At 38.3% G+C, this 16,052-nt stretch overlaps 1 non-coding gene across 1 annotated transcript; it reads right to left on the reverse strand.

Moving 5' to 3' along the window:
* Nucleotides 1-11,425: 11,425 nt before the first annotated feature.
* On the reverse strand, nt 11,426-11,532 carry LOC141675505 (small nucleolar RNA R71). Its single transcript, XR_012556154.1, has one exon. It is a non-coding gene; the product is annotated as a small nucleolar RNA R71 (small nucleolar RNA).
* Between the last annotated feature and the right edge of the window lie 4,520 nt (nt 11,533-16,052).

The following is a 16,052-nucleotide window of genomic DNA, read 5'->3' on the forward strand; positions in this document are numbered from 1 at the left end:
TAAGTAATAATTAATAACTGCGATTGGGTTGGAATTTAGAAATGTATGGATTTTGATTGATATTGTTGGCTTGATTCAATGGTTGGGAATTTTATTGGATGGTTGTTACGTTGTGGTAGATTGGTTTGACATCGATTTTGTTTCGACGGGTAATCCGATAAACAAAGGGGACGCTGTCCGATTTCCGGGAAATCGAACTACGGAAATACGGGAGCGTATCCAAGGATTATCGGGATATCGAGCGAGTATAAGTAAATACATGTATGTATGTTTTATACAAAACCTGATTGTATATTGTGTTGAATGTTTTGTCCAAAACTCAGTAACCCTAATTTCGTAAAACGACGAGTATACGTATTTTCTGAAAATAAACACTGAACCGATTTCGAGAACGTGAACCCTAATTGTTGTTTGTGTTATTATAATATGAATGATTACGAGTCAGAATATGCTATCGTATAGGTAGGCGGTTAGCGAGGATAAGTCAAGCATAACTGAGTATCTAACATAGAGTATTTCGACCCTGTAGGTTCTAGTCGGAAAACCGAAAGTGGACAATGGACTAAGGATAACCTAGTAATCAGTCGACGAGCTCAGTAGAGTTTCAGCAGAAAAACCTGAGTGTCGAAGTCGAATCCAATGGGATCTAGTGGTTGGACGTTAAAGCCTGAGCGACAGAGTCGGCTTAAAATTGATCAGTAATAGTTATAAAGCCCTGTAAGGCAAGTACTTCTGAACTTTTCTTTAAGATATATCACAAATATTTTCAAAATATTTCATAACATGTCGCTATTATTCAAAATAAATCATGTTTTATATTGCAAGGGCTTTAAACTATTTACCCTTGATCTCTGATCTTTCTTGATCTTGAGCCGTAAGTCTTATTCTTTGTAAACCATCTTTTGTTGATCCTCAGACACCAAACCACACAAATATGATACTACTTGTTAGGTCCCAATGTGTTTGTAGAAGGGGGGGGGGTTGAATACAAACAGTACCGAATAATCGAATTAAATGCGGAATAAAAAATGTGAAACAAAATTCAAGTTAAATAAGAATATTATTAAACTTGAAAGGTGTTACAACAACTGTATCGATTACAAGGAATTAATCTCAAATTAATTATCACAAATTTAGAATAAATTCGACATGAACTTTTTCTATTTTTGCAATAATTAGAATCAAATGCTAAACGCGATTTGAGATTAAGTTCTAGGGATTTTAATCCGCTAGATTGTTACACAAGAGCAAGATAAAGATTTCTAGTGGATTGGATTTAACTTTACAATCTAGAAATTTAATCTTTAAGTATGCAGATGAAAAGATGAAATATTTCTTCTTGTTTTTCTTTTCTGCTTTGTTCTTGACTTCTGTGTTCTGGATTATTGAGTTGCTGCTTCTCTGCTTCTTTTTAATCAACAGCCGAATAGAATTGAATTGGCATGACAATCCTATAGCTAGCAAGACTTTCGGTAGGACAATGGATTGAACTAGCAAGACAATCTGAATGAACTGGCATGACAATCAGAATGAACTAGCAAGACAATCCTTCTCCTAGTGTAACTTTCGGTGAGACTATTGAAAATGGCCTAGCATGACAATCGGTATGACAATCCTGATTGTCATGCTAGTTCATTTTCAATTGTCTTGCTGATTTAATGCAGATTTTAATCCAATTTAAATTCTGAAAATTCCTAAAATTAATTCAGAATTAATTAATCAATTAATTCAATTAATAAATAAATTATTCTTCGCAGATATAATTTATTTTCTTAATTAAATTAGATGACTTAATTAATTAATAGAGAATTAATTCTAGACTTCAACAGCACCCATCCTTCTGCAGATCTTCTGAAAATCACTGAAAATTATGAATCAATTCCACCACTTCAACGTTGACACTCGATGTACTGTCTGGTTCATGAGTGACTAACTTCCGTGACATTTCTTCATGTCTTGATTTTGATACTTTGATTTTTTTCAGATTAAATCCTTGTAATTAATTGATACCCTGACGAGATCTCTGTCACTTGATTAAATCCACGATCTTGATTTATATCACTGAGGCATGATCAACTTCTTGAACTTCTTCCAGTGAATTAACTCCTCAAGTCTGTAGATGAACCTTGTTTCTGAATCCTTTGACAGATATTACTTTGCGAGATCTCTCTGACGGTCGATCCACTATTTACTTATTACATTCTTATTTGAGTTGAGTTGAATCCTCGAATATACAAATAGGCCTATGACATATGACTTACAATCTCCCCCTATTTGTTTGTTAGACAATAACACACAAATACCTAGAGGATAACTCAACTAACAAATAAGAAAAAGATATAAACATACATGCAAAGTAAATAGCAGAAAAGTTCTGGATGAGATTTAACATTTTCCAGATTCCAAGTAGATGTTCCTCTAGACTGAACATATCTTCAAGTAGTTCCATCTTCATTTGTACAACCACATTTCCAGTTGAGAAGCCCATATCTCTTGCTTCTCCCCCTATGAGAATCAACTGATTAAAGAAGATCACCTTCATTTTACCACCTCTCCCGTACAATAGGATCCGCAGATAAAAACCAATGGTACTCCCCTAACAGCTTCTTCCCTTACTAGGAAATCACCTTGTGTTTACCACCTCTCCCGTACAATAGGATCCGTAGTTACAAACAACAATGGTGTGGTGTAGTGTACATTTTTAGGATCTTTTTCTTCCTCCCTGCTTTTTCTCCCCCTTAGTTGAGGAATCCTCCAAACTATTACTTAAGCTTTTATCTCCCCCTTAAAGAAGGAATGTATGCCGTCATCTGAAGGAGTTCTCATATTTCACTTGGTTGGAAAAGAAATAACAAGTAGTTTCTCTTTCTTCCTCACTGTGAGTGTGTGATTGTGTTTTAGTGTACCTCACATGTGTTTCACTCTTCTCTCCACTCGTGTTTACACTCATTCTCACAAGTGTATCACTCTTCTCTCATAGCTCCATAATCCAGCTGTACCTGCAAGGAAAATCACCTTAGCCATCCTTAAGGAGGTCACAGGTGGTGCAATGGGAGTTCACAAATCCCCATCCTTGTTAAACTCGTCAGATGAATCTGAGTCATAATTTACAAGTTGCTAGTTTCCCTTTTAGGGTTCCAGATTTGAATTCTGGGAAGGTAAACAATGATCCAAAGAATTTAGCATAAAGATCACAGTTCTCTTCTAATGCATGTGAAGACATTTCCTTGTGACTCATCAGGTAATATCTGAATCATTGTCAACAAGTTGCCGATCTGCGCCTATGTCAGATCCACTATCCGCAGATGCATCCAGGGGATTTAAGCCTGGGGAGGTAGATACTGACCACTGACATATGGCTTTTGGATCAGTATCCTCTCCTAACACCTGTAAAGGCAATTGGTCCACTAACGAACCTTGAACAATCGAATCTGACCTTAAACTGGTCGAAACTCTTGTTTCCGTCAACTCATCCTTTGTGTGTGTAACCTCTTCTTGTGCATCAAGAATTGTTTATGTTTGAAGTGGTGACACTACATCGGATACCTTGGCTGACAGGCAAAATTCAATAGACGCACCCTGTTGAGAGAATGAATCTAGTAACTGTTTTTGTGCCTTTTCAGCCATTACATCTTTTTGAGAAGATGTATGGGGGCTAGCAGTTGTCTCGGTTTAAATACTACTCATCTATGTAGGAGACAGAGCTACTGGGTTGACTACAGAACCTTCCTTATGTGGTGCACTAAGGCACTATCTCCCTCACGCTCATTCATACTACATTTAGTGGTAAGAGAGTGTTGGTTGGTTCTGTTTCTGTGTTTGTCTTTACAGTCTGGGATAGACGTTGTGGGTTTTCAACCTCATGACTGTCAATGAAAGAAAGCCATTGGAGACTGAACCTGTATCACAGAACATAGAGCAATATAGAGAGATAAAATGATTTACAATAGTGATTTCAAAAGATTTTACATGAAATAAGAAATCACTAATGTAGAAAGAAGTTTGATTTTTTTTTTCAATATGAATGAGTTTTTGATAAAACATTGATCACTTAGGGTAAAGTCTAAGTAATTCTGATTCATGTCAAAAGCTTACAAATATCTGCAACATAATGTTAACAACATATCATTGACCGATACTTGTCAAGTACTTTAGATACTAATTGTTATGTTGCATAATCAATATACCATTGCACATATAAAACAATATGATTGTGCCTAGTGATAAGATAGTTATAAATATGACGACTCTACTTATTCTTATAAAACTGTAACTGCAGTTAGAGTGCCATACCATGTCCTTGACGATTGCTTGAGCAGTATACTAGTTCATACCAACCTGAAGTGAGATTGTGAAGAAGAGATTGCATAGTCTAATAGATCTGCAGCTGCAAAGTCCATGAACTGTGGTGTACTGACTTCCTCTTTTAACTCACCAATCAGGAGTACACTTGTACACATCTTACTAGAGTACAATTCCAAGTGTAATGTGCAGCAGGTGCCTGATATTTCGTAATATTCTCAAGTCTCGTCACTGGTGCTATATGTTAGATACTGCTTCCTGATAATAACCTAGCACAATATACAAAATTACAATGATAACATTCCCAGCTTGCAAACAGCCATATCCCTCAGATAAACCTTTGCTGTTATCTCCAAAGGTAATCAGGGGGCCAGCTTTCTCAATCCTTATTTGATAGCAGGGCTCTATCTCCGGTCATATGTCTTGATGATCCACTGTCAAGAATCCACACTACCGGTTACACCTGTATACTGCCCTGCACTTCAAATGGATTAGACCTTCTTCGGAACCCAAACTTGGTTGGGCCCGGCATACTTGTAGAATTGTCCTTTGTCATGCAAAACAACATTTTTAATTTTAACGATCTCAACATTCTCAATGACTGAACATTTGACCTTGTAAACAGCCTTAACAAATTTCTGTTTAAGCTTAGACACAAATGTCTCCTTTCTAGCCTTAGAAGGACTAGCAGTCTTAGACCTATCATGCTTCTTGTTATTCACATGCTGACGAGGAGTAGTCTTATCATTAGACACATGCTTACCATTAAAATAAGCATACATCATATTAAAAGCACAAGACATACAATAAGCAACACCACATGCTTTATGAGAGTGATTAACAGCAGGTAATTTATGCATGGTAGACATGGCATTATTGTTATCCAACTCATGTGTGTCTGAGTTATTCTCAGTTGCTTCCACAACTTTGACTGGAACTTTCGACTCACTTGACTTGGAAACAATCTTCTCATAAGCATGATCCTCAGCACGTATTTCTTCTTGAATAACAGAAGAGGTCGCATCAAATGGTTCAGCAATTGATGCTTTATAGAGGGGTTCATCAACACCCTTAAGCACATGTGGTACTTCCCTCCCTTTAGCACAAACATGAGGAGGAGAGTTTATGCCTAATTCTCCAATAGCAACATTGTAATCATAACCTATTCCAGATGTTTGATTAACAGCTTGCTTACTGTAGAACTCTTTAGCCTTCGAACAAGAATTGAAGTAGGCTCTAACCTTAGTCTCAAGACCGGTGATCTTGTCTTTGAGAATAGTTTCGAGTTTTCTATAACAGTCAACTCTATTCTCTAGAAAAGATACCTGTTCTTTTAATTTGTCTTGATTAATGTGCACAAGTCTTAATTCATTGACCTCTTTCTCAAGGTCTGTGATCTGTAAACTTAATAGTTCATTATCACGACGTGCACAATCTAAGTTACCTCTTAGATGATAAACCATTTCAGCATCAGAAAGTTTTACCTCTATTCTTGACGATGAAGCTTTTCCATCAATAGCCATAAGAGCAAGATTTCCTTCTTCTTCATCTTCACTATCAGTATCATCCCAGCTTCTTCCCTTTGCCAGATAAGCCCTTTCAGAGTTCTTTCTTACTTGCTTTGGCTTCCTACATTCTGTGGCAAAGTGTCCCAACTCATTGCAGTTATAGCATCTAATGGTGCTCCGATCAACCATCCCTGTTTTGTACCCACCACTGCTGGTGTTAGAGGATGAAGATCCACTATTCTGGAATTTGTTGTAGTTGGACTTGTACTTAAGGTTGGGATTCCTCCTGAATCTGACATGGGAGAATCTCTTGACAATTTGGGCCATTGATTCATCTTCCAATTGCTCCAGCTCTTCCAAGGAATAAAAATCATCACTTGATTGATTTGTAGTAGGAGGATCATATTCTGCTACTAACTCATTTTCCTCACCCTTGGAAAACTGTACCATTCTTTCTAACTGTTGAGATTGTTGTTGTTGTTGACCTTCAGCTACAAGTGCATTAGATGTGCTGACCATTCTATCCTTCCCGTAGACTTCCTTCTGTTGAATCTGCTCCAACTCATAAGTTTTTAACACTCCATAGAGCCTGTCCAAAGAAATCTCACTCAGATCTCTAGCTTCTCTAATGGCAGTGATTCTATGTTCAAGATGAGCTGGCAGTGTTAAAAGGAACTTTTTGTTGACCTCCCTGATTGAATAATACTTTCCATTGATGTTCAGGTTGTTGATCAACGCATTGTACCTCTCAAACACTTCAGTAATTCCTTCTCCTGGATTTGATTTGAAATGTTCATATTCAGAGGTTAGGATTTCCAACTTGTTCTCCCTAACTTCCTCTGTGCCTTCATTAATTACCTCAATAGTTTCCCACATGTGTTTAGAATTTTTACAATTCATCACATGTCTGTTCATCAAGGGATCAAGGGAATCAACTAATATTAATTGAAGGCTGGCATCCAAGGAGGCTTCTTCCTTCTCAGCAGGAGTAAAATCTTCGGGCTCTTTTGGATAGGTTCTAGCTTTAGTAGTCACCACACCATCTATTATTACCTCCGGTTCAATAACCATCGGAGTTTTTATACCCTTCTTTAACAAGTTTGAATATTTGGGATTTGCAACTTGTAAAAATAATAGCATCTTCTTCTTCCACATGATATAATTCTCTTTATCAAATTGTGGAATTTTAACGGTTCCAACTTTATGTGAAGTCATTATGAATTTTTGAATAAATAAAAATTCAAGGAGTTGAAAAATCACAAAAGTCTAGGATCTTGATTTGTTCGTTAATCAGAAGGCTCTGATACCAATTGTTAGGTCCCAATGTGTTTGTAGAAGGGGGGGTTGAATACAAACAGTACCGAATAATCGAATTAAATGCGGAATAAAAAATGTGAAACAGAATTCAAGTTAAATAAGAATATTATTAAACTTGAAAGGTGTTACAACAACTGTATCGATATCAAGGAATTAATCTCAAATTAATTATCACAAATTTAGAATAAATTCGACATGAACTTTTTCTATTTTTGCAATAATTAGAATCAAATGCTAAACGCGATTTGAGATTAAGTTCTAGGGATTTTAATCCGCTAGATTGTTACACAAGAGCAAGATAAAGATTTCTAGTGGATTGGATTTAACTTTACAATCTAGAAATTTAATCTTTAAGTATGCAGATGAAAAGATGAAATATTTCTTCTTGTTTTTCTTTTCTGCTTTGTTCTTGACTTCTGTGTTCTGGATTATTGAGTTGCTGCTTCTCTGCTTCTTTTTAATCAACAGCCGAATAGAATTGAATTGGCATGACAATCCTATAACTGGCAAGACTTTCGGTAGGACAATGGATTGAACTAGCAAGACAATCTGAATGAACTGGCATGACAATCAGAATGAACTAGCAAGAAAATCCTTCTCCTAGTGTAACTTTCGGTGAGACTATTGAAAATGGCCTAGCATGACAATCGGTATGACAATCCTGATTGTCATGCTAGTTCATTTTCAATTGTCTTGCTGATTTAATGCAGATTTTAATCCAATTTAAATTCTGAAAATTCCTAAAATTAATTCAGAATTAATTAATCAATTAATTCAATTAATAAATAAATTATTCTTCGCAGATATAATTTATTTTCTTAATTAAATTAGATGACTTAATTAATTAATAGAGAATTAATTCTAGTCTTCAACAGCACCCATCCTTCTGCAGATCTTCTGAAAATCACTGAAAATTATGAATCAATTCCACCACTTCAACGTTGACACTCGATGTACTGTCTGGTTCATGAGTGACTAACTTCCGTGACGTTTCTTCATGTCTTGACTTTGATACTTTGATTTTCTTCAAATTAAATCCTTGTAATTAATTGATACCCTGACAAGATCTCTGTCACTTGATTAAATCCATGATCTTGATTTATATCACTGAGGCATGATCAACTTCTTGAACTTCTTCCAGTGAATTAACTCCTCAAGTCTGTAGATGAACCTTGTTTCTGAATCCTTTGACAGATATTACTTTGCGAGATCTCTCTGACGGTCGATCCACTATTTACTTATTACATTCTTATTTGAGTTGAGTTGAATCCTCGAATATACAAATAGGCCTATGACATATGACTTACACTACTCACCAAATTTAAAATTACCAAACACCAAACACTGGAACAAAATTGTTTGAAAATACAGAAACTTTTATACTCCAACCATTCTTTATAACATCAAAGAACTATACCTTGAAAAATCATTATTTGTCTAATACCTGATCCTTTACGGACTGAAAACCATTTCTTATACATACCCTAATATACCCTTGTGATATCCATGAGTTTCCCTACATTTTATTCAAGTGTTTAGTCATCATTGATTAAGATCTTGTTGTATCGATTTATATTGTTTATCATATTGAATTGCTTTAGAATTGCATAATTTTTTTTATGTATGGACCAGATTCGTGGTCAGACCATATCAATAGTCAAGTTAGTCCAATGTGTGCCTTGGATCCAGTAGTTAGAGCAGTGTTGTGTGCTTTGCTCGGGGTTAGTGCGTGACTGATTAGCAGCCTAACCTTGATTTTAAAAACTTAAAATGAATATCCAATTCTAATGATTATTTAGAAATAAACTTGATTCCTCTGAATTATCTCGTTTGATCATTGATTAACCTGAATTATTGTCATTGTGACTTGCTGAGCTAGTTAGCTCACTCTTGCGAATCTTTTTATGTATTTTACAGTTAAGAAGGATACGGTTAATAGCGAGGTTTCCCTGTTTAATGTACGAGCTAGGATTCCAGATTGAGTTGGATCGAGCTAGGAGGAGCTTATTGCGGTAGTGAGATAGTAAGATTGTAAGAATAGTTTTATTATCAGTTGTAAGTTAAATTAGTTGGGATTGGGTACGATGTAATAAAAGTTAAGGTAGTGGCTTGTTTTCATACTTTAACCTGTTGTGATCCGTGGTTATATAAAGCAGGGTCATTGTAAATAGTATCTTATATACAGGTGATAAGTGGCATTTTATACCACTTAGAACATCTTAAAATGGCTTAAATTGATGCCTTGAAATCAAGTATTTTGTGTATTTGATGCGTTTTTCTAGTGTTTATGCATTTCAGGGTATTAGTTGCATTTCAGAGGAGTAATCATCAAGAATAAGCCTTGGCATGTGTTCACCATTGCAAGAGGAAAGAAATGGGCAGATTACGGCGAAGAAACGGAGCAAACTCAGGAATTTTCCAGAAGAGTCCTAAGCGCCCGCTCAGCAATGCTGAGCGGCCGTGCAGAAAGCTGAGCGCCCGCTCAGCTATGCTGAGCGGCCGCGCAGGGTCGGGAAATTTGATAATTATTTTTAGGACTTCTACTTCTGTTTGGCTTCCACTTCTATGTAATCTGAGTTTTATGGGACTATTATATAAGTAGATTTGGAGACGTTTTAACGAGAGAGGATCGTGGTATTACGCAAGGAGTGAAGGAGATAAGGAAGAAGACCGTTTTAGCACACAGCAACGAAGAGGAAGCATATTTTCTCGTAATTCTTGTTTCATTGTAACGTTGGATGCTAGTTTTCTTATTTTGAACCTATTTACTCTTGTGACGTACTCTGATTTAATATAATTAGTTTAGTTATTATTTTATTGTGTTTGTTTATCATGATTTCATATGAACCCATGATGACAATGAGTGCTATTATGGGCTAATCGTGATCATGGGGTTACAACGGATTTACTATGGAATTCTTTAGTTAATTGTTTAATACTTTAGTGTGTGATGATTGTATGATATATAGTATTGGTTGTGCGTATTCGTCTTATGTGCGTCGCGAACATATAAGATAAGGTGTTAATCTCTTGTGAAGCGACGGTGGATCTTGAGATTTAGAACTTGCCATGCTAGCATAGGTTCATGTACGGTGTGCATGATTAGTGGGTAACTCTAACAGTTTTATTTGCCCTGTGTAATCAAAAGGGATAACTTGTGCTTAAATCGTTGTGTTGTCAATTTCTGTAGATATATAGGAACTCAACATATTTGATGACTATTCAACTTCTATCTTAAATGTGGATGTTTGGTAGAATGGTATTAGTACAATGAAAGTTGGCTTTTATTAGTTTCATGTTATTCGATTAATATCATCACTGTCACATGCTAAAGGTAATACCAATAGCTATTGAAGGAAGTAGTAATGAAGTTGTGATCTCATGAGTGTTTTAATATTGTTAATTTGAAGTGTTAATTAAGTGATTAATTAAGTAGTTAATTGTAGTTAATGTTTAGTTAACAATTCTAAGTGTTAGTGTCTTAACATTGAGAAGTAATCATACATTGGTGCGTGAGTTTAATTAGACAATAAATTAGTCTGAGTCTCTGTGGGAATGAACTAGAAAGTATTCTATACTACTTGCGAACGCGTATACTTGCGTGAATATTAGCGCGTGTTTTCGCCCTAACAAGTTCTTGGCGCCGCTGTCGGGGACTCGGCGTATTTGTTTAATTTATGTACTTACCATCATTGGTCATTAGGACTCAGTGATTAGGACGTAGTAGTTACTTATTGTTTCCGGTTGTGTGACAGGTACTTTAGCGAGCGTTTATGCAAACTCATTCTCGTACTCGCAAGAGGACTTTAGATACAGCGGAGGAGTCAGACGAAGTTCTTGATATTCCGGAGAAGTTAGATTTTGAAGATTCGGATTCAGGAACTGAGCGGAAAGAACCAGTAAACATGGATGATCGTATTGTTCAAGCTGATCCAGCTCTTATGGATTTTTCTCGGCCAAAAATTGATGACATTCAGTCAAGCATTCTTCATCCGGCTATTCAAGCTAACACCTTTGAAATCAAGCCGGGCTCTATTCAGATGGTGCAGAATTCTGTTTCTTTTGAAGGAGCGGCGACTGAAGACCCCTACATGCACATAAGGAATTTTGTCGAGATTTGCAGCACTTTTAAGTATAAAGGCGTGACTGATGAGGCTATCAAGCTGAGGCTTTTCCCATTCTCACTGAGGGACAAAGCTAAGGAATGGTTATATTCTGAACCAGCTGGGTCCATCACTACGTGGCAAGATCTTGCACAAAAGTTTCTGGTGAAGTTTTATCCGATGGCAAAGACTGCTGCTATGAGGAGTGCTCTTACTCAGTTTGCGCAGCAACCTACAGAATCTATGTGCGAAGCTTGGGAACGATACAAGGAAATGTTGAGAAAGTGTCCACATCATGGAATGCCCGATTGGATGGTGATCACTGGTTTCTATAATGGTTTGGGGGCCCAATCTCGGCCCATGCTCGATGCAGCAGCTAGAGGCGCCTTATGGGCTAAAAGCTATACTGAGGCTTATAATCTTATCGAGACTATGGCTGCAAATGAGCATCAAAACCCAACTCAGAGGATGATGCCTGGTAAGGTAGCAGGTATTCTGGAAGTCGATGCAGCCACCGCTATTGCAGCACAGCTTCAAGCGCTGTCAATGAAGGTTGATTCTCTGGCTACATATGGAGTTAATCAAATTGTTATGGTTTGTGAGCTTTGTGCAGGTTCTCATGCTATGGATCAGTGTTCTCTTGTCAATGAATCTGTTCAATATGTGAATAATTATCAGCGACAACAGCAGCCTGTGCCAGCTACCTATCATCCTAATAACAGAAATCATCCAAATTTCAGCTGGGGGAATAATCAGAATGCTATTCAGCCCCCATATCAGCAAGGCATGAGTAAACAGTTTAACCCACCTGGATTCCAGCAACCACAGCAGTATGCTCAAAGGCAATCATATCCTCAACAGGGAAGTACAGCTGCACCTACTAGTGCTGATTTTGAGGAACTTAAGCTGTTATGCAAGAGTCAGGCGGTTTTTATCATGACCTTGGAAAATCAAATCGGTCAATTAGCCAATGCAGTGCTCAATCGTCAACCCGACACTCTTCCCAGTGACACGGAAGTACCAGGCAAGAAGGAAGCTAAAGAGCAAGTAAAGGCTATTACCTTAAGGTCTGGAAAAGTTGCTGATGCTGAAAAGGCAAAAGAAGGAGAAGCTGAAATTAGAGATGAAGAAGCTAAGCAAAAGGAGAAAGCGGCGGAACCAAGGAAGAATACTGTTGAACACACTCTGCCTGAGGGTAATACAGGGGAAAACAGCTCTATCCTCCACCACCTTTTCCTAAGAGATTGCAGCAACAAAAGTTGGATAGACAGTTCGGTAAGTTTCTGGAGGTGTTCAAGAAACTTCACATCAATATACCTTTCGCTGAGGCTCTGGAGCAAATGCCTAGTTATGCGAAGTTTATGAAGAGTATTCTTTCAAGGAAGGTGAAACTGGATGACCTTGAGACCGTTGCTCTCACGGAAGAATGCAGCGCTGTTCTGCAGCAAAAGTTACCGCCAAAACGGAAAGATCCAGGTAGCTTCACCATTCCTTGCACCATTGGCAAGTTGACTTTTGACAAGTGCCTTTGTGATTTGGGAGCAAACATCAATCTGATGCCGTTGTCGATCTTTAAAAAGTTGGATTTGCCTGATCCAAAGCCCACATACATGTCTCTACAATTGGCTGATCGTTCCATTACTTACCCAAGGGGCATAGTGGAGGATGTGCTAGTCATGGTGGATAAGCTCTTCTTTCCAGCAGATTTTGTTATTCTGGATTTTGAGGAAGATAAGAAGATTCCCATAATCTTGGGAAGACCTTTCTTGGCTACTGGTCGTACCTTGATAGATGTGCAAAAAGGTGAACTTACAATGCGGGTACAAGATCAGGATGTGACCTTCAACGTATTCAAGGCAATGAAATTCCCTACCGAAGATGAGGAGTGCTTAAAAGTGGATGTGATTGATTCTGCAGTTACTTCGGAACTCGATCGCATGCTAATGTCTGACGCATTGGAAAAGGCCTTAGTGGGGGATTTTGACAGTGATTATGAAGATGGCAACGAGCAATTACAATATCTGAACGCTTCTCCCTGGAAGCGAAAGCTGGACATGCCGTTTGAATCTCTTGGTACTTCTGACCTCAAGAATGCTGAAGGAAAGCTCAAACCATCAATAGAGGAAGCACCTACCTTGGAGCTCAAGCCATTACCTGAACACTTGAGGTATGCTTTTTTAGGTGATACATCTACTTTACCTGTTATTATTGCATATGACCTTTCAGGTAGTGAGGAAGACAAGCTCTTAAGGATTTTGAGAGAATTCAAATCGGCTATTGGATGGACCATAGCAGACATCAAGGGGATCAGCCCTTCATATTGTATGCATAAAATTCTGCTAGAGGAAGGTAGTAAGCCGACTGTTGAACAACAGCGCAGACTGAATCCTATCATGAAGGAGGTGGTGAAGAAAGAAATTCTAAAATGGCTGGATGCAGGCATCATTTATCCTATTTCTGACAATTCGTGGGTGAGCCCCATACAATGTGTTCCTAAGAAAGCAGGTATCACTATGGTAGCAAATGAGAAGAATGAGCTCATCCCCACTCGATTAGTTACAGGATGGAGAGTATGCATGGATTATCGAAAGTTGAACAAAGCCACGAGGAAGGATCACTTCCCTCTTCCGTTCATTGATCAGATGCTTGACAGGTTGGCTGGTCACGAGTATTTTTGTCTTCTGGATGGCTATTCAGGGTATAATCAGATTTGTATTGCACCAGATGATCAGGAAAAGACTACCTTCACTTGTCCATTTGGCATGTTTGCTTTTCGCAGAGTTTCATTTGGGTTATGTGGCGCCCCGGCCACTTTTCAGAGATGTATGATGGCTATATTCTCTGACATGATTGGAAATAATGTCGAGGTGTTCATGGACGACTTCTCCGTCTTTGGACATTCGTATGATGAATGTTTGAATAATCTTCGCGCCGTACTCAAAAGGTGCGTGGAAACTAATTTGGTGCTCAATTGGGAGAAATGTCATTTTATGGTGCGTGAAGGCATTATTCTTGGGCATAAGGTCTCTAGTAAGGGTCTGGAGGTGGACAAGGCCAAGGTGGGAGTCATTGAAAATCTTCCACTACCTATTTCTGTGAAAGGAATCCATAGTTTTCTTGGTCATGCGGGTTTTTATCGGCGATTCATCAAGGACTTTTCAAATATATCTAAGCCGTTGTGCAATTTGCTTGAGAAAGATGTGCCTTTCAAATTTGATGATGAATGTTTGGCGGCATTCGAGACTCTCAAGAAGAGTTTGATCACTGCACCAGTTATTACAGCACCAGATTGGACAGAGCCGTTTGAGATGATGTGTGATGCGAGTGATTACGCGGTAGGTGCAGTTCTGGGACAGCGCAAGAATAATCTCTTTCATGTGGTCTACTATGCGAGTAAGACCTTAAATGGGGCCCAAATGAACTACACCACTACGGAGAAGGAGCTCTTGGCTATAGTCTTTGGTTTCGAGAAATTTCGATCTTATCTGCTTGGTACTAAAGTAACAGTATTCACTGATCATGCGGCCATTCGCTATCTGGTTTCCAAGAAGGATTCGAAGCCGAGACTCATTCGTTGGGTGCTCTTACTTCAGGAATTTGAGTTAGAGATCAAGGATAGAAAAGGTACTGAGAATCAAGTAGCTGACCATCTCTCTAGGTTGGAGAATCACGATTCTACTTCACAAGATAGGACATTAATCAATGAATCTTTTCCGGATGAGCAGCTGTTTGCAGTTCAGGAGGAAGAACCATGGTTTGCAGATATTGTAAACTATCTCGTCAGCAATATAATGCCTCATAATTTGACCTCCGCTCAAAAGAAGAAGTTTCTGCATGAGGTGAAGTGGTATATGTGGGATGAACCATATTTGTTTAGACAGGGAGCTGATCAGATCATCAGGAGATGTATCCCGTTCTGTGAGACGGAGGGGATATTACGAGACTGCCACTCCACGGTTTATGGTGGACACTATGGTGGTGAGAAGACGGTAGCTCGTATTCTGCAAGCAGGTTTTTTCTGGCCTACTTTGTTTAAGGATGCTCATCAGTTTGTTTTAAGGTGTGATCGTTGCCAAAGAGTGGGAAATTTGACGAGAAAGGATGAGATGCCGTTAAATGTGATGCTTGAAGTCGAGGTCTTTGATGTTTGGGGAATCGATTTCATGGGGCCTTTTGTCTTGTCATGCAATAATCAGTACATCTTGCTGGCAGTTGATTATGTCTCAAAATGGGTAGAAGTCAAAGCTTTACCGACAAATAATGCAAAGGCAGTGCTGAATTTTCTTCATAAGCAAATTTTCACAAGGTTTGGAACACCTCGTGTAATCATAAGTGATGAAGGGTCGCATTTCTGCAACCGTAAGTTCAATTCTATGATGCAGCGTTATAATGTGAATCATCGAGTTGCTATTGCCTATCATCCGCAAACAAATGGTCAAGCGGAAGTGTCTAACAGAGAAATCAAGCGCATTCTAGAGAAGGTTGTTTGTCCGTCAAGGAAGGATTGGTCTTTAAAGCTCGATGAAGTTGTTTGGGCTTACAGAACAGCATACAAAACTCCACTTGGTATGTCCCCGTTTTAGTTGATGTACGGTAAGGGATGTCATTTACCTGTGGAGCTTGAGCATAAGGCCTACTGGGCGTTGAAAAAGTTGAACCTGGAGTTAGATGTAGCTGGTAAGAAAAGAATGCTTCAGCTTAATGAACTTGATGAATTTCGACTTCAGGCATACGAGAATAACAAAATGTATAAGGAAAAGGTGAAGAGGTGGCACGATAGGAAGCTACATCCTAAGTTATTCATGCCGGGGCAACAAGTTCT

This window comes from Apium graveolens, chromosome 7, assembly GCF_009905375.1.
Source record: "Apium graveolens cultivar Ventura chromosome 7, ASM990537v1, whole genome shotgun sequence".
Classification (NCBI taxonomy): Eukaryota; Viridiplantae; Streptophyta; class Magnoliopsida; order Apiales; family Apiaceae; genus Apium; species Apium graveolens.